The sequence below is a fragment of the Bos javanicus genome, chromosome 23, assembly GCF_032452875.1.
Source record: "Bos javanicus breed banteng chromosome 23, ARS-OSU_banteng_1.0, whole genome shotgun sequence".
NCBI lineage: Eukaryota > Metazoa > Chordata > Mammalia > Artiodactyla > Bovidae > Bos > Bos javanicus.
The window spans coordinates 43,933,635-43,957,986 of record NC_083890.1 but is presented as its reverse complement, the minus strand read 5'-3'; the positions used below and the strand labels follow the sequence as shown (position 1 = coordinate 43,957,986).

At 44.0% G+C, this 24,352-nt stretch overlaps 1 protein-coding gene across 9 annotated transcripts in view; it reads left to right on the top strand.

Annotated features, from left to right (window-relative positions):
• The window catches only part of PHACTR1 (phosphatase and actin regulator 1), a 525,946-nt gene that overhangs the window by 212,112 nt on the left and 289,482 nt on the right, over window positions 1–24,352 (top strand). The window contains exon 1 of one of the 9 annotated variants that reach the window (XM_061398853.1): window positions 18,848–19,141. The exons of 7 other annotated variants lie outside the window; for them this stretch is intronic. The gene's annotated coding sequence lies outside the window, so the exon portion shown is untranslated. Of the gene's footprint in view, window positions 1–18,847; window positions 19,142–19,461; window positions 19,630–24,352 lie in introns of those variants that run through there. One more of the 9 variants, XM_061398852.1, reaches the window with a different exon arrangement.

Here is a 24,352-nt window from a genome sequence, read left to right as displayed (position 1 = left end):
TTTCTTATCTAATTTATGGCATGTATGTGTTTGCATGTGAATGTGTAGATGTGGTAACTCTGTATGTGTGTGTTTGGTTTGGGGGTAGTTTGACAGAGGAGCAGTAATCTGGAGGATGAAATCTTTCTTGGGATGGAAAAAGATCGTAGGACCCTGTCTTCCTCCTTTTGCTTGCATCTAACCATAGGGTTCCTGCAAAGCTGCAAGAATGAACTCAGTTCTGTGTTGGGCCCTGCAGTGGTGTCTGCCAGCCTGTGTGCCTTGATGAGAGGCAATGGGTTTCTGGAAATCTCTTAGAATTATGCCCTGAACCGAAAGGTCACCCCAAGGTTGCGATAAGTCTCCTTATTTTGTCTGAGAAAATTATTCCTAGACCCTAAATTCCTGACTTTAGGAGGAGAAAGAAAGTGAAGTCGCTCAGTCATGTCCAACTCTTTGCGACTCCATGGACTATAGCCCACCAGGCTCCTCCGTCTATGGGAATTGGGATTCTCCAGGCAAGAATACTGGAGTGGGTTGCCATTTCCTTCTCCAGGGGATCTTCCCGACCCAGGAATCGAACCCAGATATCCTGCATTGCAGGCAGATGCTTTAACCTCTGAGCCACCAGGGAAGCCCAATATTAGGAGGAGAAGGGGATGACAAAGGATGAGATGGTTGGATGGCATCACCGCCTCAATGGGCATGAGTTTGAGCAAACTCTGGGAGATGGTGAGGGAAAGGAAGCTTGGCATCCTGCAGTCTGTGGGGTCGCAGGGTCTGTCATGACTTCACAACTGAACGACAACAAAGTCTGACCACCTGCGCACACTCCCTGTTCCTTGAGAGCCATTGGTCAAAGCCTCTGCCTTGTTATTCAGACTCAGGGTTATAGAAAACAGGACAAAGAGACAGTGGTGTTGTTCCTTAAAGAACTATGCATATTTTCAGCCCCCCCCCCAAAAAAAAGTGTTGGCTTAGAACTAAAACAAAACCAGAAAAATAATCCAGACCTCTAATGTGCCTTTACGATTTAAGGAAAAATCTCGCTTTTTTGACTTCAAAATAGTCTGAAAAAATTTCCCACAGCCAGATTCCCTTTATTCAGAGTTCAAGAAGTGGATCTGGAATTACTGGAGTGACCTATCCACTTATATTTCTATTGCTATCATAATGATTATAATATTAATTGATTAATCTAGCCCAAGGCACTCGAGTGTCTGCACGCAAAATTAGAATGTAATTGCAACAATAAAGAGATCAAATGAGATAATTAAAACATAAAAGATGACAAATGCTAATTCAAGAAGTCTTTTGTATGCATTGAAACGTGTGCTCCTTATTTATGAGGCCTTGTTTGGAGATTCCTAAGGAGAGAGTTCACGGCAGAATACATTCTGTGATCTACTTACACAAAGGCAGCAGATAAATGTACTCACACGAGGATGGACCGCAGCACAATTGCAAGCCCAAGCACATCCTCCTCAGTGTTGTTTAGATGTGTCTTTTTAGAAGATGCTACACGAACTGATATTAATGCCATGTTGACACCTCCCTGAAAGTGTCCAACTTGCAGAAATAGCATTTGCAGGACACACAGCAGCAGAAGGACAAGACAGGCAAACAGAAGCCAGTCAACCCTTGACTTCTCTGAGGCTTAGCTATATTACTTGCATTCATGGAGTTCTAAAGAAGGGGGACGAAAGACAGTCTGGGCAGGTCTTGAGTTCCCAAAGTGAAGCCAGCTGATTTCACTTTGGGAAACCCAGTTGGTTTCACTTTACAGGGCACCTGGAAGGCAGGGGTGACTTTGTACCTTGGACCCAATTTTAATCCAATTTGTCTTCTTATTGACAATCAAGAAACAGTCTAGGGATGGATCCCATCAAAGCCTACATGTTCGCAACTTTCTAAAGCTTTAGCTTTCTATTCTTTATCATTTTAGTAACAGTCCCAGGCCCTGATCTTATTCTTTCAAATACCCTAATCGGTCTCTGCAGTCTCTTACTCCTGCAGAGCCAGGAATGACATGAGATGAGGACCTCACTGATCTGACCAAGTTCAGACCTTCCCTGGACGCAGCTCTCTCTGGGGGTTAGACCCGCGGCACCGGTCACAGGGGACATGGACCTGTGTGCCCTCTGCAAGTGTCCCCAGCGCCGTGGTGACGGGGCCAGCTCCCACCTCCCTGTTACCATCACCTGCGAAGGCACTTGGAGATAATGCGGTCGTTCACTTGTTCAACACTCAACACATACTTATTGAGTGACTTTTATGTCAGAAAACCAAAAGAAGTGCCTGGTCTCAGGGAACTTGTGTTCCAGTGGAGCGAGACAGAGTAAACAGATAAACGAAGAAGCGTATCAGCTAGTGTCAGACGGTGATAAGTGTCAGGGAGGAGAAGAAATCCAGGGGAGGGTCTCAGGAGTGACTGGGGAAGGGGTGTGTTTTTATTAGAATGTGGTCTGGAAAAAGCTCCCCAGTGAGTGCTGAATAGAGATCTGAAAAATTTGCCTGAATGAGCCTGCCTTTAATATGCCTTAAGTAGACTAATGAATTCAAATCTTACGGGAATGAGATGCTAAAGATACAACAGAATCCTTTCTTGGTGGTTCTCGGAAAACAACACGAAGAGCTAGTTTGTATAGTACCTTCCAAAGATTAACTCATTTAATCCTCACAGCAGCCTTGTGAGGTAGAAATGATTATCACCCTCCTCCTACAGATGAGGTTAGTAACTCACTCAGGGTTACACAGTAGATCATGAAGTTGGGTTTCAACTCCAGGCCCCCTGAGGTTTCGAGGGGTTTATTTTTTTTGCAATAGCTGAATTGAGTTTATAATTGGTATACAATAAACTGCACATATTTGAAGCATACAACTTGAGAATCTTTGGCATGTGTGTATATGCACAAAACCATCATATGGTCAAGAAGATGAACGTGAGTCTCACTGCCCGAAGTTTCCTCGTGCCTTCTTTTAACCTCCCCCTCATCCACCCCTCTCCACACTCCCATTTCCAAGCAACCAGATTGCTGACATTATAGATTAGCTTGCGTTTTCTCCAATCTTGTACAAATGGAATCCTACAGTATGAACTCTTTTTTGTCTAGCTTCTAATTATACTCAGCGTAATTAGTTTGGGATTCATCCACATCGCAGGTCCGGACAGTTCTCTGTTCTTGCTGAGTGGTGTTTTGCTGTATTGGACACACCCCAATTTGTCTCTCCATTCACCTGTTAATGGACTTGTGTGTGTGTGCCTGCTCAGTCATGTGCCCACCAGGCTCCTCTGTCTGTAGGATTCTCCAGGCAAGAGTACGGGAGTGGGTTGCATGCCCTCCTCCAGGGGCATCTTCCCAACTCAGGGACTGAACCCACGTCTCTTATATTTCCTGCATTGGCAGATGGGTTTTTTCCCACTAGCACCACCTGGGAAACCCAAGTAGGTGGACATCACTCCCCATTTGACGTCACTCCCTGTTTGACATCACTCCCCATTTGACATCACTCCCGTTTGACATCACTCCCCATTTGACATCACTCCCCATTTGACATCACTCCCGTTTGACATCATTCCCCGTGACATCACTCCCCATTTTCAAGGAGCCTTTCTGCACATGTATATTGAGAAGGTCTCCTTGATTTCAAGAATGAGAAATATGTGGTTCATCTTGGAGTATCTGTCCGTAGCAGACAACTCCAGCTGCTCAGCCTGGGGCCCATCTATGTCCTGCTTCAGCATCTCAGAGCGGTGTGCAACCAGGGAAAGCATGGAAGAAACCCACGGCCCAGGGAGTGAGAGGCGGGATGGCCGGAGTTGGTGTCCTGACGTTGGGTGCCGAACTGTTTCTTCTACCCCAAACTGCTGCTTGTTCCCTGTTCAAGTTTTACATCAACAAAGTACCGGATGAAAGGAGTGTGGTTTCTTTTCCCATTTTATTATGAATTAGACTGGCAATATTGTCCGGGAACATTTACTATACAATTTGTGATCAAAGTGCAGATGCTGAAGTCCTCAGGACACAGAGTAACACCTTGCAAGCTAGGTAAATGCTACAAAAAGAAACACTTTGGTGGGAAAGAAACTGTTTAAGAGAGACAAATCAATGATTCATTTCCCCTCTGCTGTTGGTTTAAGTTTATAATTACCGGAACTTTAAAAATAAAGCCTGAGAAGCATAGCTGTCTCCGCCACATGATGGCATAAGCCCACCCCACTGCATCAACTCAAGTCTCACATGTAACAAGCGCTGTTTTAGGCTGAGACTAATTAAGGAGTGATTCTGGGTACATGTGCTCCTACCACAAGTAAGTAACTCATGGTGTAGAATGGAACTGTTCGGGCTTCATAAAACTGCCTTTTTCATCTTTTGGTGATAAAAGATGAATTTCTCATACAGGATACAGTTGTAAGAAGTTTGCATTCTAACTCCTGGAAGCCTCAATATATATGTTTTAGAGTGACTTTGTGTGTGTGTGCTAAGTCGCTTCAGTCGCGTCTGACTCTGTGTGACCCCATGGACTGTAGCCCGCCAGGCTCCTCTGTCCATGGGATTCTCCAGGCAAGAATACTGGAGTCGGTTGCTGTGCCCTCCTCTGGGGGAATTTCCTGACCCAGGGATCGAACCTGCATCTCTTGTATTAGCAGGCGGGTTCTTGACCACTACCACCACCTGGGAACACCCGACTTTTTTTAGTAACAATTTACATAACAGAGTAATAGGCTGGCAGAGTTTCTATTTCGGATGATGAAATATTCAGTAGAGATAAAATTGCTTTAGAGATGGCTGATCTGAACTCAGTTTAGAATTCATGATGTACTTCCGACCTTAAACAGAAGGAGAGGTGAGTTTTAGAGTTGCCAGAGACCTGGATGCCGCTTCTGCTCTCTCATCACTTTCTGTCTCTCTGCTTGATGTTTGTGATATACACTTGAACTGTTGGTAATAAGGTTGCAATCAAGATACCTTAGGTATCTTGCCACCAAACCTGTTCCTTTACTCATCCTTTCATTTTCCCAGTCATCCTTCTTTTTGATCCTTGACAACGTTTCCCTGCACCCACCTTCCTGGAATTAACTGCCGGTTCGATTTTTTTTTTTTTCCTTTCCTGTCTCTTTAAATCAGAAACTTCCTGAGGTTTCTAAGAGCTGGCTACCTCTGCAGGCATCCAGGTCTCCCAGCAAGTCTCCATGGCAGTGAGATTTGCAAATGAATCCCCCCAGACCTGAAAAAACAGCAGCAGTTGTCTAATCAATCTCTGATTTCCAGGCATCTACCAGGGCACCAGTGGGTTTCAAGAGAGCCAACGAACCAAAGTCCGAGGATTGAAAAACCCAGTCAACTGATACTGGCAGCTCCAGAAAGGAGGAAGTCCCCAAACTGAACAAAATATAAGACCAATGCTAAATCCAACGAACACACAAACGGCAATTAAATTATTTATGATTCAAATGCCTACCTTGCAGATTTCCCAAGCTCTCTGCTCACACATGTATCTTCCTCTGCTCTCTGCCTCCCCAAAGGCTGTGCTTTCTCAGCCTGAACAACAGCCTTCCCAAGAGTCAGGCTCTGAAATACACATGCTATACACGCCCTGGCTCAGAAGATCCCCTGGAGAAGGAAATGGCAGTATTTCCTTCCACTCCAGTATTCTTGCCTCGAGAATCCCATGGACAGAGGCTATATAGTCCATGGGGTCACAAGAGTCGGACATGACTTAGCGACTAAACCACCACCATACTAAGTCTTTTAAATATACCTCCTTATTTAAAGTTATCATAACCATATTGTAGATTACACCTACTTCCACTTACAAATGATGAAACTCTTAGAATTTAAGGAACTAGTTTAGGTCATACATGCCTGGTACTGAAAGAGACCTATCAACTCCAGTGCCCAAGGGCCTGTCAACAAAACTTGACTGAAAAAAAAGTAGCGTGTGGGCCAGCAGAGAGATGAGATACCTACAGACATCTTCCTGACCCATTGTGATGTAAGCTTGTATATTCCAATGCCCTGTTGCACTTCCATCAGGGCATTTCATCAAGGGTGAATTTTCCCTTCCAACATGATTCAACCTTTGTAGAATTCTGATAGTATTCACAAAAAAATTATTATGTGTTCCTCAGTAAGTTCAGTTCAGTTTGGTCGCTCAGTTGTGTCTGACTCTGTTATCCCATGGACTGCAGCCCCAGGCTTCTCTGTCCTTCACCAACTCCCGGAGCTTTCTCAAGCTCATATCCATTGAGTCAGTGATGCCATCTAACCATTTCATCTTCCCCCGTCCCCTTCTCCTCCTGTCTTCAATCTTTCCCAGCATCAGGGTTTCTTCCAATGAGTCAGTTCTTCACATCAGGTGGCCAAAGTATTGGAGCTTCAGCATCAGCATCAGTCCTTCCAATGAATATTCAGGACTGATTTCCTTTAGGATTGACTGATTGATCTCCTTGCTATCCGAGGGACTCTCAAGAGTCTTCTCCAACACCACAGTTCAAAAGCATCAGTTCTTCTGCACTCAGCTTTCTTTGTGGTCCAACTCTCACATCCATACAAGGCTATGGAAAAACCACAGCCTTGACTAGATGGACCTTTGTTGGCAAAGTAATGTCTCTGCTTTTGAATATGCTATCTGGGTTGGTCATAGATTTTCTTCCAAGGAACAAGTGACTTTTAATTTCATGGCTGCAGTCACCATCTACAGTGATTTTGGAGCCCAAAAAAATAAAGTCTTGTTACTGTTTCCATTGTTTCCCCATCTAGTTGCCATGAAGTGATGGGACTGGATGCCATGATCTTAGTTTTCTGAATGTTGAGTTTTAAGCCAGCTTTTTCACTCTCCTCTTTGACTTTCATCAAGAAGTTCTTTAGTTCTTCTTCACTTTCTGCCATAAGGGTGGTGTCATCTGCACATCTGAGGGTATTGATATTTTTCCTGGCAATCTTGATTCCAGCTTATGCTTCATCCAGTCCAGCATTTCTCATGATGTACTCTGCATATAAGTTAAATATGCAGGGTGACAATATACAACCTTGACATACTTCTTTCCTGATTTGGAACCAGCCTGTTGTTCCACGTCCAGTTCTAACTGTCGCTTCTTGACCTGCATCCAGATTTCTCAGGAGGCAGGTAAGGTGGCAGTAGGTTACACACAGAATTTTTATATGACTTCCCAGTTCTTGTCCAAAGTAGAGACGCAAAAGAATGGAAAATAAGTGTTCAAACAAAAACTTGTGTGAGAATGTTCAATAACAGCATTCTCATTGAATGCTGTGAATGTTATTCACAACAGCCAAATTCTAGAAATGCTTCAGATACTCATCAACTGACGAATGGATAAACAGAATGTAGTATAGCCCTGTGATGGAGAATTACTCCCCCATAAAAAGAAAAGACACTAATACAAGCTACAGCATGGGTGAACCTGGAAAACTTCATGCTGAGGGAAAGAAGCCAGACACAAGTGGCCACACAGTGTATGACTCTATGTACGTGGGCTGTCCAGAGCGGAGACGTCCATAAAGACCAAGGTAGATCGGTGCTTGCCAGGGACTGGGCGGGGTGCGGGGAGGAATGAGGAGTGAGTGATTATTGGGTACAGGGTTTGCTTTTTGGTTGATTAAACTATTTCAGCAGTACTGAAATAGATAGAGGTCATGGTAGCACAGCTTTGAGAATGTACTAAAAGGCACTGAGGTATTCACCTTCAAGAGGTTAACATGGTAAGTTTGACGTTTTGTGTATTTTACCCCAGTTTCTTTAAAAAAGATCTGGAGCTGGGGTAAGATGCTCCATGAGACATTTTTTAGGTGTTCATGGGTACATGTGATACCTTCTCTGTCCTAGAAGGTTTTAGAAATATCAGATGGAAAAGTATCAGATGGAAAAATACCATGCTCTTCCATGACTATGACCTTCATGTTTTTGTTTGCTTTGGTGCCTAGTGATATAAACAGTCAAATAACGGCTCCATTGGTAGTTGAGCTGACATCTGTCAATATGTGGTGAATTATCAAGATTGTAAAACATTGGGGAATTTGTAAGATCTGAATGGCATGTGTAAGTTCCTTTTCTATTTGAGATTATATTCAGGAACATATGGTATTGTAAATCTGTAGACCTTCTATGCATCTGGCCTTGGAATTTTCTGGCTGGTGCTGGAAATATAGAAAAATGACTGATAAAAGCTGATTGTTCTCCACATTTAGATCCTAGGTCATTTTATGGATTATTAACTTTGCCAAACTGCATGTGGGATTAATTGGAAACAATTGCAGTGTTCTCAGTACACTGCACCACTTCCTTTCGTTAATTAAGGGATATTACCCTCTGTTCTATAGATGACAAAGGGGATAGCTCTCCTTTTATTACCAGACAGCAGCCACAGAAAGGTAGACATCACAGTGTCTAGGAATTAAGGTAGCGATAGACAGCAGAAGTCCCAATGTAGTGGCTTTAAGAAGACAGGCTGATGCCAACTTCTGAGCTCTTAGATACGCTCAGTTCTAAGCGTCTAGTTCAATCTGCCCAATTACAGTTTTACCTATTTGCTCAGTGACAAAAGCACAAAAGCAGGCTGCCTGGAAATGGAAAACATACTAAAGAGGATTAAACAGAAAAGGAGTTAATTAAGAAAATTATTTTTTAATTAAAAAGTAAAGTAGAATTAAGATAACGACATCTATAAACATGAGCTTTTAAAAACTATATGAACTGATAATAACGCCAATATTTTGAATTTGTTAAAAGTGTTTGGATGTGTGTCTCCCTAAAATAATAATATCTGTCTCCCTAAAATAATAGTTCTATCAGTTAACTGTAAGGGTGGGACTTCCCTGGAGGTCCAGTGGTTAAGACTTCGCCTTCCAACACAGGGACTGCCGGTTCAATCCTGGTTGGGGAACTAAGATCCCACATACCTGACAGCCAAAAAACTGTCACATAAGATGGAAGCAATATTGTAGCAAATTCAGTAGAGATTTTAAAAAAGGATTATGATAAGGGAAATATCAATTCACCAAGCATTTATTAAACATGCACTTTGTAAGCCAGATAGAGTTGGAGGACAGACGAAAATTCTGGGAGTAGATTTCAAAGCCATATTGAACACTTCCTGGTGGATATTGGGTTGAGATTTTTTTTCTAGTCCATCAGTCATTTCCACACTCACTCTGGTTTCAGGACTTTCACACAAGCAGTTTACCCTGCCTACATCACTTTCACATAAGCAGCTGACCCTGCCTACATCACTCTCCTTTTCTGCCCACCTTCCATCTGGCTAATTCCCACCTTTCCTTCAGTCCCAATATAAAACCACTTCCTCCAGGAAGCCCTCCCTAAGCTTTCCCTCAAACTAAGTCCTATCAGTAAGCACAGCTTTCTGTTTCCCCTCACACAGCTCTTAGCACACGCTACTGTTGTTGCATGTTGCATGTTTTTAGGCTGCCCTTCAGGCAAAACTATAAGCTTCATAGCAGCAGAGACTATGGGGGGAAAAGCACATGGAAAAACAAAATGTTTACTTTTGAATGAGTGATGAATTAATGATTTGGGAGAAAATAAAAATCAGAAGTAGTGTGACTGTTCATGTTTGTATGTCTAGAGGCTGGCACAGAGTAAGCTGTTAATAGCTGTTTGATTTTTTTAAATAGCTATTTGTTGAATGATGAAATGAATACTCAGGTTAGTGAATGAACAATGAAGCTATAATGTTTCCAATCTTCTTGAGCCTTAATGTTCTCCTCTGTTGGCTCGTTGTAGGTACTCGAGGAGCCCTTCCACATCACTAAAGGAAAAGCTGAGTTGAGTGGCCCAACAGACTTAGATAGATGGTTCTGTATCCTTAGTCAAAACAGACTTCCTGCTGCAGAATATTTGGCTTTTCATACGTGATGATGACTAAGACAGCCAAACATGTTGAGGGCAAAGCGATGGCTGATTGTGGGTGAGCCGGATGAAGCAGCTAAGACTGATTGGATTTTTGGAAACAATTCCTCATGATTGTGACATTAGCATGAAGGCTGACAAATACAGATTATGGGTTGAAGGAAACTTGTCTAAATAGAAGGAAGTGTGATTAAAGAAAAGGGGGGTATATTCCAGCCAGCTAGGATGTCTTGGAAGCAAAACCCATCGTAATGATTGAAACAGAGTTGGTGGTGGTGGTAAGGGTGACGACAAATGACTGTCTAAGATGTGTGTGCTCTGTGCCAGTTATGATGCTAAGTACTTAACATGAACCACCTCATTTACCCTCATAATAATCCTATGACCTATGCATTATATTTATCACTTTTTTAGACATGTGGATTTGTTAGGGTCACAAGCTGAAGTAGTAGGGTCGATTTAAACCCTGGTTCTCCTCAGTTCCCCAGGTCTGAGCCTTAAACCCCATTTATGGTGCTCTAGGAGAAGGTAACAGAGGCTACGATTCTCTTCCAGTTGGTTTTTTGTTTCTGTTTGGCTGCACCACGAGGCATGTGGGATCTTAGATCCCTGACCAGGGATCGAACTTATGCCGCCTGCAGTGGAAGGGTGGAGACTTGACGCAGGACTGCTGGGGAAGCCCCCCAACTGGGTTTTGTCGTGTTTCATCATCTACATTTCACTGACATAAATCAGCAGTTGAGCAAGGGCTCAGATGAGTGGTTTTGGCTCCAAGTCTCTCTTGAGGTTGCAGGCAGACAGTAACATGGACGTGGAGGGTGGTGTCTGGGAACTCTCTCTGTGGTCTTTCCACATGGACCAGGTCAGGCCTCCTCGTTAACATGGCAGCCCCAGTGCAGTCAGCTGCTTACCTGCCAGCTTCAAGAGCAAGGATTCCAGCTAATACGTTGCCTTTTATGACCTAGCCTCTGGGGTCCACAGAATGACTTCTGCTGCAGAGGCTGCAAGCAGGTTCCAAGCTCACCCAGGTTCGGAGGGAGAGGAATTTGATCCCACCACTTGACAGGGGAGTGGCGAGGCTCTAAACAAGTATGGGGGATGGGAGACACACTTGTGTCCATCTTTGGGGAAAATGTCTGCAGCATGGAGGATTGGGGGGCCGGGGGTGGGGCTGTAAGTGGGAAGACACGCACACGTGGTGTTTACCCTTTGCTAGAGGTTTCGTTTAACTTCCATCAAAGAACTTTAGCAAAGGGGGCATTGGAGTCTCTTTACACTCTGGGCATGAAGAATGGAGGCTCTATGCACCTAGCCAGGTCATTCTCCACCTGCTGTACACCAGGCCACCTGACAGATGCTAACAAAGTCACCCCAGACTCCCCACTCCCCAGTTTAATATTACTATTAGCATATCATGCAGGAAGAGCTGAGGCCAATTAACTTGCCTCCAATGAGCAGTGGGCAGGACCAGAATTCAGTCCCAGGGCTGGTCTCCACTGCATTCTCCGCCTTTCAAAACTTTGCTCACTTGGCCCATTATTAGGGCCATTTGTGTTTTCCCATCTTCCCTCTTGTGTCTTTCTTGGACACAGGTCATCACAGAACTTCCACATGGTGCTTTGGAGAGAAATAAAGGCTATGTATCTCATAGAAAGAAAAGGAAGCCGCCTTCTCCTCTGGGAAACTGCCTTTTTCTCTTGTTCTCCCAGAGTAGAGCTGTCATGGGGACACTAATGCTGAACTGGCCAAAAAGCAATTTGAATGATGGCTTCTGAGATCGGCAGTCGCCGTGACTTGGCAGGGAGAGGGGTATTAACTGCTCTGTTATATAGATGATGCCTGAGGTCTGAGCTCTTCTTCCTGTCAGGCTCTGTCTTCCTTCTGGGAAGCTCTGTGTGAAGCAGCCCCCTTTGCTGTGAACAAGCACCCTTTGACCTGCTCCCTCTCTTATTTATGGCATCGCAGGCCTTCCAAGAGAGCAGAGACAGGCTGGCCTAAGTTTAGCAACCTGGGGAGCTTAATGTGGCTTTGGCAAGAAGACCTCGATACAAAGAGTCTTAGTTGGCCGGCCAAGAATAGCAAGGGACAAAATAAACTCACTTTAAAAATAATAAAGGGAAAAAGAGAAAGAAAAAGAAGAGGTGGGAGAGGAAGAAAAAAGAAACAAAGAAGGGAGGAAGACAGAGGTCATAAAAGCCAGTAAAGTCACCATCTTCATATGTGCCAACAGCAAATTAAGTAGAAAGAAAGTGTGGTGAGATAGCAGAAGAGGGGTTCACATGGGCACTGTCATGATTTGAGCTCCCTCGTGGCATCGCCAATGTTTTACCAGTATTGTGTGATATCTAATAATATGTAATACTAAGAATAAGCACAGCCCATCAGGTGACACTATCACTCCGCATCAGGGTGACTATAGACATGACCTCCCGCAATAACCCACAATATTCTCATCCCCCTCTTATAGATGAGGAAACAGGCTCGCTGGGGCAAGTACTTTGCACAATGGTGTTAGCCCTGCTCTGAGCAGCGTCTTGGTAAATCCGCCAGGTTGTGTGACCAAGGGCTGGTCCCTGGGGGCACAGAAAGCACGTCCAGGCTTGAGTCAAAGTGAGAGAGTTAAATTTTCCCATCTCAACGGCTCTTCTAGCCCCAGCAGGCCTCCCAAGGAAACCCCTCCTCCTGAGACTGTCCCAGGCTCCAGAGCCTCCAGAAACTGTCTCAGTGAGAGTTTTTCTGTTGACACTAAGGCCATTATGCTGTGTCTGTGGGTGGAAATATGTGTTTATTATTCAAAGCCTTAAGTGTGTTTTCCCTTCATTTCATTTAAATGAGAATTTATTAGTCCCTAAGTACATGCCGTTTACTTAGTGATGTGTTGGTAACAAAGTGGAGAAAGCAATGAATAAATCTGAGCAACTGACAACCTAGCAGGAAAACAACTTGTACATCAAGCCAGAAGCCAGTGAGCAGAGTCCCTGGGCACCCACGGGCAAGCCACTCTCTGGTCCCTCCAATTAAAAAAAAAAAAAAGAGAGAGAGAGAGATTTATATTTTAGAGCAGTTTTAGCTCACAGCACAATCCAGCAGGAAGTAGAGAATTCCCATATACTCCCTGCCTCCCACACATACAGCCTCCCCCACAATTAGCATCAGGAACCACACTGCTACACGTGTTACAACTGATGACTCTACATTGACACAGTACTACATGGTCGATACATCTCTGTCACCAAAGTCACTAGTTTACATAAAGTTTCATCCTTGGCGCTGTCCGCTCTGTGGGTCGGGACAAATGTATAATGACCTACATTATCGTATTATATGGAGCAGTCTCACTGCCTGAAAAATCTCCCCACGCTCCACTTACTCATCCCTCCAGCCCTCCCAGCTGCTGGCAACCACTGATCTTCTTACTGTCATCATTGCTGTGCCTTTCCCAGAAAGCCATATAGCTGGAATCACGCCGTATGGAGTCTTTCGGACTGACTGCTTTCACTTAGTCATGGACTTCTAAGGTCCTTCCCTGTCTTTTTGTGGCTTCACAGCTCATTCTTTTTTAGCATGGAACAATATTCCATTACCTGGATGCACCACAGTTTATTCATTCACCTCCCAAAGGACATCTTGGTTGCTTTCAAGTTCTGGAAATTATGAATAAAATTACTCTAAGCATCCATGTGCAGGTTTTTGTGTGGATTTGGTTTCAGTCCATTTGGGTAAATGCCTTGGCGTGTAATTGCTGGGTTGTGAGGCAAGAGTATGTTTAGTTTTGAAAGCAGCCACCAAACTGTCTTCCAAAGTGTCTGTGCCACTTTGCAGTCCCAGCAGCAATGAACGAGAGTTCTGGTGGCTCCACGTCCTTAGCAGCATTTGACTCAACATTCAGAAAACTAAGATCATGGCATCCAGTCCCATCACTTCATGGCAACTAGATGGGGAAACAGTGGGAACAGTGACAGACTTTATTTTCTTGGGCTCCAAAATCGCTACAGATGGTGACTGCAGCCATGAAATTACAAGTCACTTGCTCCTTGGAAGAAAAGCTATGACCAACCTAGACAGCATATTAAAAAGCAGAGACATTACTTTGCCAACAAATGTCCATCTAGTCAAAGCTATGGTTTTTTTCCAGTAGTCCTGTATGGATGTGAGAGTTGGACTATAAAGAAAACTGAGTGCCAAAGAATTGATGCTTTTGAACTGCAGTATTGGAGAAGACACTTGAGAGTCCCCTGGACTGCAAGAAGATCCAACCAGTCCATCCTAAGGGAAATCAGTCCTGAATATTCATTGGAAGGACCGATGCTGACGCTGAAACTCCAATACTTTGGTCACCTGATGCAAAGAACTGACTCACTGGAAAAGACCCTGATGCTGGGAAAGATTGAAGGCAGGAGGAGAAGGGGATGACAGAAGATGAGATGGTTGGATGGCATCACCAACGCAACAGACATGAGTTTGAGTAAACTCTGGGAGTTGGTGATGGACAGGAAGCCTGGTGTGCTGCAGTCCATGGGGTTACAAAGAGTTGAACACAACTGAGCGACTGAACTGAACTGAGCTGAAGACAAGAGTTTTGAAAGCAACCATTAAACTCCCTCTTCCAAAGTGTCTGTGCTACTTTGCAGTCCCAGGAGAAATGAACGAGAGTTCTGGTGGCTCCACGTCCTTAGCAGCATTTGGTGTTGATTCCTCTACTTTTTAAACCACAACTTTGTTTAATTGTGTGGAAACCATTAGAGAGCCAGGCATAAAGCCAAAAATGACTCTCTGAGTGACAAAACTGAATGCCACATCCTGTGATATCGATGGGGCAGTGTTTCTTATGCCCTTACTGATAAAGCCACTGTACTCTTATTCTGCACAAAACACAGGTGTTCTGTTTCCCCAACCTGCCAACAACTGAAAGCTTTGAAGAGATGGAGAGACCGAAACTGTAAAACCAAAGACACAGACATTAGCCTGTTGACAAAGGAGTTAACAAACAAGTATGTAATCTTGATTCTTTAGAGGCATACCTGTATATCTACTTGTCATAACCAGACTTTATAAGAATGACCTTAAAACACCTGTTGAATGAAATGGCATTCAAGATACCACAGCTATTAAAAAATTGAGGCTTGGTTCCAATTGTACCAAGTGGTTAGACAATTAGAATAAAGAGAGCTGGAAAGAAAAGAGTATTGGAATTCCTCAGGCATTTCTTGAGATCCTGTTATGTCCTAAGGTGAACTCAAAAGTAAATGGTGTGTGGTTCCCCTTCTTGGGGAAATCCTTTTCTAGCATTATCATAGAATTATAATTGAACATGATAAATGTTATAGCACATTTATTTATAAAAGTGGCCTGAGAACATAGATGAGTTGGCTGTTAAGCTTACAAGAGCAAGAAAAGCTGCAATCGGGGCTTCCCGGGTGGTCCAGTGTTTAAGACTCCACACTTCCACCACAGTGGGCACAGGTTTGACCCCTGGTTGAGGAACTAAGATCCTATATGTCTATAGGGCACCCTCCCCCACCTCCAAAAAAAAAGCTACAGTAAATATTGGAACTAGGTTGGAAGGATTTTGCTGTTTGGTGAGGGGTGGGTATTTTAAGGAAGGACATTCCAGGCAGAGGGAGCAGACTTTAAACAAAGTCATGGAGATGATGGTATAGTCAAGAATGTAAAATCAAAGATTGGGTAGCCAGGAGATGGGCCAGAAAGTTCCCCAAAGGCCAGCTGATGATTGCCTAGTGTGTAAGGCCAAGGAGTATGGATTTTATTCAAAAGGTAACAGGTTGCTATTAAAAGCTTTAAGTTGAGAAGCTCCATGATTAACGTCTGCTTTCAACGCATGCTCGTGCTGAAGGCAGGAGAGAACATGAATGTAATGGGTGGAGAGTGGAGGCAGGGAGACCAGGCAGAGGTCCCCAGACTCGAGAAGAGGTGACAGGTAGGCTTGTTATGACTGAGCGGTCTGTTAGGGGTGCTGAGAGGAGAGGGCAGAAAACGTGTAGTCAAGCACGGTTCTGGGTAATTTGGGCGAATGGGACCAACCAAGAAAGGAATTTTTATAAACCTGAGATTTATTTTTTTTAATCTTCATGATCCTCTGGTGGCATGAAAGAAGCTGAATCTTTAATACTACTTCAGTTTCAAGCTTATTTGATATTTTCTTGCTCCACCCAAGAGAACATCACTTGAATTATGCCATAAAGCTAGAGCCAAATGAATTCAGTTCATTTTTCTAAAAGTTCCAAGTAGGGACAGACAAATGTGTACTCAGAGAACAAATTTCAAGCCAGAATGACCACATATAGTCTGAAGTTTGGCCATCTAATGTGGTTACCACTGACTCTTTGTGGCTATTGAACACTTGAGATGTAGATACTACCCTTAATTGAGATGTGATGTGAGTGTAAAATACATACAGTTCATATCAGAGTTCAGAGACTTAGTCTGAAGTAAAGAACATACATGCTCTGTTAATAATTTTATAATATTACATGCTGAAATAATATTTTGAATATATTGGATTTGAAGTAGGAGGTAGAATGAGCCTCTCAGCTGGACAGCTGGTGTTTGTCAAGCTGATAATATTACCAAAATCAGTTTCACTAGTTTTTTTTCTTTTTAAATGCAACAACTAGAAAATTTTAAATTACACATGTAGCTCACGTTGTTTTCCTGTTGGACAACACTGGTCTAGGAAGTTGGAGTTTTGTGGTGTCAGTGTTGAGGGAGTGTACAGAGACCAAGTATTTATTTTGCATTATTGCTTCTTCCTCACCACCTGATGTTTTCTAATATTTTACTATGTAGCCTTATTCTCATTAATAAACAAGTAGTTACCATAGCAACGGCCACACCACTCTGTATTTACCACACCTGGAGGGAGAGATAAAAACAGACATCAATCTGTCATTCATGTTTATACGGTTCTGTTTTTTAATGTATATCTGGGTCTTCCTTTGCAAAACAGAGCTCTGAGTGTAGGAAAATTGACTTCTAATTTCCATCTATGTCACTGGCTTTCTTTGGGTCTGAAAAAGAAGAATAATTACCCCATGCCCACTTCAGAGGGATATGTGGGTAGTTACAAAGAATTTTGCAAACTATTCTTAGGGCAGGAGCATGCTCAGTCGTGTCCAGCTCTTTGCGACCCCGGGAACTGTAGCCCACCAGGCTCCTTTGTCCATGGGATTTTCCAGGCAGGAATACTGGAGTGAGTGGGTTGCCATTTCCTTCTCCAGGGTATCTTCCCAACCCAGGGGTCAAACCTGCATCTCCTCTGTCTCCTGCATTGGCAGGTGGATTCTTTTACCACTGAGCCACCTGGGAAAGTCCCATTCTTAGCGCAGAGTATCAGTCTAATGTCACATAGTTTAGTATAGCCGTGGTATCAACTATTAATACACTGTTGCAGGCAGGCAAGAAGGGCAGGAGAGGTTCCTTTGGCCGATAGGAGTGAGGAAATGCAAAAGGGAAAAAAGAGGTCAGACCAAGAAAAGCCAAAAGGAGGTTAGCGTTTGTTAGCGTTTGTTCCCTAGACTTTAACAGTCTTTTTGGAGCATTTCCCATCTTCAGCAACAAGTCTCCACTGGCTAGGAGGAGACTAGGAACCCAGAGCCACCACTGTATACAGTTCATCTGGCTTTGACAAGGAAAAAGCAAACAGGTTGGAGTATTTATTATTTTTTTTATGTTGATCATTTGGTGACTCAGACGATAAAGAATTTGCATGCAATGCAGGAGACCCAGGTTTGATCGGGTCGGGAAGCTCCGTTGGAGAAGGGCATGGCATCCCACTCCAGTATGCTCACCTGGAAAATCCCATGGACAGAGGAGCCTGGCGGGGTACAGTCCATAGGGTTGCAAAGACTTGGACATGACTGAGCAACGAACACTTGAAGTGTTATGCTCATTTATGCCCCCCAAGTTTCTCAAAGATCTCTCATTCCTGGGTCAATTCTGTCTTAATGTACTTGCCACTCAATACACATCATCTGAACAGAGATGACTGATGCTAAGAAAGGCAAATTAGGACCGATCTTCATTACCTTCACCCAGGACAGTGCTGGCTCCAAATATTTCTATAGACTGGCTTTAAGAATTTCCATGTGCTTGATAGCAGAGGCTGGGGGTTTGGCCATGAAGTGGTGTTTGCACATCAAGCTTGCAGTTTTCAGTTGGGTGTCATGCTTCTTTGAGGTAGCTGGAGAAGGGATGTTGATGATCAGGGTCGGGGCAGGGTTTTGGCTGAAGACGCTAAAGACCTCTCCACTCAATCTACCCCTTTGAGATTTCAAGGAACTTAGATATTGTGGCTAAAGTAATAAACATTCTAGGTTTTGGATTTCATTTGCACAGGTGTCATTAAATCTGTGTGAAGCTGTTCAACTGATGATGAGCTCTGTCATTTGCAAATCCATTCACTGATTCATCTAATCTACAAACCACCACCCTAAATGAAAATCAAGGATACTGCTACAGCTACATCTCAAGATGTTACATTTTGAGAAATCCCCTAACTCAGCATTGACATTCAGAAAGTCCTAAACCTGGAGAAGGAAATGGCAACCCATTCCAGTATTCTTGCCTGGATAATCCCATGGATAGAGGAGCCTGGCGGGCTACAGTCCAGGGGGTCACAAGGAGTTGAACGAAACTGAAGCGACTTAGCACACATACTGCCCAAGAAAACTCAAACCTCAGGGGAAATAAAAAAAATGCACTACAGAAATGCAGTGGCTCTGCTGAAGTTGCAAGAAAGGGTGATCGTCTTTGTTTGGTGTTTTGAGCGTCTTGCCCTCCGCTTCAAGGAAGGGAGAAGGAGGTCGTGGGGGTAGGAAGGAGTGTGGATTTCTGATCACAACTCAAATGGCACTGTTTGAATTATATAATGGAGCCGCTGGGAGTCAGGTGACAGGCTCACTGAGTAATTCCCTGCAGAAGGAGACAAACTGCATGTTAAAAAGCTCAACAAATACTCTGAAAAAAGAAAAAAACAGAGCCCAGGCTGTGAGTTCCAGACTTCCAAGCTTCAGCTTCCTCTGAATTCTCTCTGAGCTGAAACAGCTGGGTGAGCTGGCAGAGTCCCAGGCCTCCCGAGGCTGTGGAGAGCCAAAGCCAAGTGCAGGTCGGGGGCTCCGGTCTGGATCACCGGGTTACTTTCTGTTTCATTTCGAAATGTGCCCTGTTTCTGAAACTGGTGGCTCCCCATGTCAAGGAAAACACAGGATTCCTTGGAGAGGCCAGCCAGGCTTTTAAGAACCGGGGCTTTGCGAAGGTAAGAAGCTATCTGCGACGGGCTGGGGGCTGCCTCCTGGGAGCGGTCTGGGTGCGAGCAGGAAATCAGCCAGGAGGAGTCTGCTAACTTGCTCTGGGATCTGAAGGAGGCTGGAGAAACCGTCTGTGAGGGTTTTAAGGTTAGGAAAGGGATGAAGATGGACCCTTCCTGCCTGGATGGGTGGCTACCCGGTCTTTGATGAGTTAAATTCATCCCCAACTCCTGTCTGATCTTTTCCCCTGCCCCAGTTCCATCCCATGGAGGAGTTGGTCTGCCTGTCTGGGAGCTGGCATGAGCTGGCCTGGGGCTGGGAAGAATGGAGAAGGGGCTGCCTGGCACCGAAAGGCTGTCTGGGTGTGTGTAGCATGTGTATTTCAGAGCCTGACTCTTGAGAAGGCTGTTGTTCAGGCTGAGAAAGCACAGCCTTTGGGGAGGCAGAGAGCAGAGGAAGATACATGTGTGAACAGAGAGCTTGGGAAATCTTCGAGGTAGGCATTTGAATCATAAATAATTTAATTGCCGTTTGTGTGTTTGTTAATTGGATTTAGTATTGGTTTTATATTTTCTTCAGTTTGGGGACTTCCTCCTTTCTGGAGCTGCCAGTATCAGTTGATTGGGCTTTTCAATCCTCGGACTTTGGTTCATTGGCTCTCTTGGAACCCACTGGTGCCCTGGTAGATGCCTGGAAATCAGAGATTGATTAGACAACTGCTGCTGTTTTCTCAGATCTGGGGGGATTCATTTGCAAATCTCACTGCCATGGAGACTTGCTGGGAGACCTGGATGCCTGCGGAGGTAGCCAGCTCTTAGGAACCTCAGGAAGTTTCTGATTTAAAGAGACAGGAAAGGAAAAAAAAAATCGAACCGGCAGTTAATTCCAGGAAGGTGGGTGCAGGGTTGTCAAGGATCAAAAAGAAGGATGACTGGGAAAATGAAAGGATGAGTATAGGAACAGGTTTGGTGGGATCCCAGTTCGGGCTGTGGCATTTTGAGGTTTGCAGCATAGAGATAAAAATCAATAAGCAAACTGATAACAGCTCACTTGTTATGAATAAGAAATGCTACAATAGATCTTCTCCCCCCACACCCCACTGACTTCTAGAGAACCTGAGTAATAGGCAGGGCGTGAGTTTGGAAGAGTTCATCACTAATTGCTATTTTGTTTGACCACAGGAGATGCGCTAAGCCAAATACGGGAATGTCAGAACCAAAGGGAAAGCGTACTTAGAATGATGCCTGTAGAGATGTTATCAAGTTTCTGTTGTCCTTCCCCAGTTCTCCATCCTACTCCTAGTTTGGGGCAGATTATATGATTTGAATGTATCATATAAAAACTCCTTGCTGCTGCTGCTAAGTTGCTTCAGTCATGTCTGACTCTGTGCGACCCCAGAAATGGCAGCCCTGACTGATACAATTATCACTGCAAAAGGATATTCAGGTACTAGAATAAAAATGATCTTGAGCCAGTGGTTTCTTTTTTAAATTTATTTTTAATTGGAGGAAATTACAATATTGTGTTGGTTTCTGCCATACATCAACATGAATCAGCCATAAGTATACACATGTCCCCTCCCTCTTGAACCCCAACCTCCTCCAACCCCACCCACCCCTCTAAGTTGTCACTGGGCACTAGATTTGAGCTCCCTGCATCATACAGCAAATTCCCACTGACGCTGTTTTACATATGGTAATGTGTATGTTTCAATGTTCCTCTCTCAGTTCATCCCACACCATCCTTCCCAAGCCAGTGGTTCTTAAATCTTTGACATTATGTACCATATTTGGGAATCGAAAAGACTTAGTTGATGATGAATTTCTAGACTTCTCTCTCTGTTGTGGCCCTGACACCCATCTTCTGATGCTCAACAAACAAGAGTAAACAATGACAACAAAGCCAAACGGCGTAGCATAATGAGGTTTCTAATTAAAGCCCACTTTGGAAATATGATCGATAGCATAATATTATAAATATTCACAATAGAAGAAAACAACTTATGGAGCCACTTATGCAAGCCATGGCAGTCCCTCAAGAAAGCACCACTTAAATAATTAATGTCAGCACGCTGAGTTCTTTTTTATCAAGATTTCTCTTGGTTGAAACTTGCTGGAAATCTGCATTTCTGCACTTCAATAATATAATGAGGGTGGAATTTGCTAAGGATGACCTCCAGACACTGCAAGAGCCATCAGTGCCTTCCAAATCACAGAAGAGAACACCATGCTCTGAATAGTTTCAGTTTTGAGTGCATTTTTCTTCTTCTCTAATTCTTTAAAATTTGGTAATCTGCCTAAATTGTAGTGCCTACTTTTTCACAGGCTAGAATCTGCCTGCCAAGCAAGAGACTCAAGTTCAGTCCCTGGGTGGAAGATCCCTTGGTGAAGGAAATGGCAACCCACTCCAGTATTCTTGCCTGAGAAATCCCATGGACAGAGGAGGCTGGTGGGCTACAGGCCATGGGATCACAAAGAGTCGGACACGACTAAACAACAAACAACATTTCCCACACCAAGAACCAGGGCTTGTAGTCTTATAAAGGACTTTTGTAAGAAAGTGCTTTCAGTATAAGGACAGTTTGGAAAATGCAGTTCAGATGCCAAGTTGCAGTTCAGATGTCCACTTCTGGGACAGTTGAATAGTTTATGGGACAGCTGGTCAGAAGATGTAAAATTGGAGAACTCTTGAAAATCTCGTCCTCAAAGAAATATAGATGCTTTGGTTAAAAGAATAAGACTTTTGTGTTCAGATTGACTTGGGTCTCACTCCATTTCTGTCACCTGTTCAGTGAGTGAGCCTGGGCAAGTTTCTTGAGTTTTCTAAGGTTTAGTTTCTTCCTCTGTAAAATGGGATAGTGAAGCACTTTCCTGGGAGGTTGTATGGGAGTAAATAAAATAATATGTGAATAGAGCAGCACCTAATATAGTTTCTGTGTTACTAAGAAACAGAGTTTCCTTCTCAATAATGCAGAAGAAAAATCACTTTAGATAATCCATAGCTAATGAATAACCAGTAACCACTGTATTTGTCTGCTAGGGCTTCTGTAACAAAATACCACTAGCTGGGATGGCTTAAACAACAGAAATTTATTTTCTCACAGCCCTGGAGGCTAGAAGCCCAACATTGAGATGTTGGCAGTGTTGTTTTTTCCTGAGACCTCACTCCTTGGCTTGAAAATGGTCACTGTCTCGCTGGGTCCCTACGCAGCCTTTCCTCTCTGTGAACACCCATGTGTCTTTTCCTCTTATCAGGAAAGTGAAAGTGAAGTTGCTCAGTCGTGTCTGACTCTTTGCGACCCTATGGGCTGTTTACCAGGCTCCTCCGTCCATGGAATTTTCCAGGCAAGAGTACTGGAGTGGGTTGCCATTTCCTTCTCCGGGGGATCTTCCCGACCCAGGGATTGAACCCGGGTCTGCTGCATTGCAGGTAGATGCTTTACCATCTGAGCCACCTGGGAAGCTCCCCCCACCGCCCCCGCCCCAACCCCCGCTCAGCATCCTACTGGATTTGGACCCCACCCGTATGACCTGATTGATTGATGACTCAGGTCTTAGTGGCCGCTCGAGGGATCTTCATTAAGGACACAGCCTTAGTTGCCCCGAGGCATATGGGATCTTAGTTCCCTGACCAAGGATTGAACCCGTGTACCTGGCATTAGCAGGCGGATTTTTAACTACTGGACCACCAGAGACGACTTCTCATCTCATTTAGTTTTGATTATCTCTTTCTAGGCCCCGTCTCCAAATACAGTCACATTCTGAGGTACTGGGGATTAGGGCTTCAACATATTAACTTGGGGGGAACAGAATTCATCCCCATCAGTTCAGTTCAGTTCAGTTCAGTCACTCAGTTGTGTCCGACTCTTTGCGACCCCATGAATTGCAGCACGCCAGGCCTCCCTGTCCATCACCAACTCCCAGGAGTTCACTCAAACTCATGTCCATCGAGTTGGTGATACCATCAAGCCATCTCATCCTCTGTTGTCCCCTTCTCCTCCTGCCCCCAATCCCTCCCAGCATCAGAGTCTTTTCCAATGAGTCAACTCTTCGCATGAGGTGGCCAAAGTATTGGAGTTTCATCTTTAGCATCATTCCTTCCAAAGAACACCCAGGACCAATCTCCTTTAGAATGGACTGGTTGGATCTCCTTGCAGTCCAAGGGACTCTCAAGAGTCTTCTCCAACACCACAGTTCAAAAGCATCAATTCTTCAGTGCTCAGCTTTCTTCACTGTCCAACTCTCACATCCATACATGACCACTGGAAAAACCATAGCCTTGACTAGACAGACCTTTGTTTGCAAAGTAATGTCTCTGCTTTTGAATGTGCTATCTAGGTTGGTCATAACTTTCCTTCCAAGGAGTAAGCGTCTTTTAATTTCATGGCTGCAATCACCATCTGCATACACCTATCAATTAAAAGGTATATTCTTGTTCTAGGAATTTGTCAGGTTTATAAAAGAAGATGGCATCTTTCAAAAGGAAAATGATGTCTTAATTCCCATAGGGGGACCATGCCTTGGAAGACAGCCTGGTAGACCAGGGCCAAGAGTCAAGAGAAGCTGGCCCTCCCTGGCATATTTCAACTAAGAGGGAGAACGAGGACCTTGTGTTGTTCACTTCCACCTGAGTGTTCTGTAAAGAACTAGCCCATTGTCACTGGCAGGGCTACATGTCTACAGTGACAGCTGATCTTGGAGGATGGATTTAACATTGTTTGGGATTGGATGCTCCTCTGAGGTCAAAAGTATTATGGCATTTCATGGGCTCAGCATCCTACTTCCTTTTAATGTTCTGTCTCTTTAAGGAAATCAAAGATTTATCCCGCCACCTGGGTTTCTACTATGTCCAGCTGGTCATGTGTGCTTTTCACTATTTCCCTAATCAGTCTCCAACTTTCCCAGGTCCCATTCAGTAGGAACCATGATATTCAGTGACATGATTGCCTGAAGTGTACACACATGTGCATACACCCACACCTTTATTTATCCTACAAACAGAATTTGTGAGTAGAGAGGAAGATGATTTGTAAGTGATATGTACACATTACTTCCTTTCTGAATTTCAGATCCTTGATTTCAGAGAAAGCGATATGGAGCCCAGCTCATATGGGAACTGATGGGAACTGATGCCTTTTCTGAATTCTCAGGCCTGAAAAGGCTTGAGGCAGAAAGTCAGGGAAGAGTGGGTGATTCACAGATGTACACAGATAAGGGTGG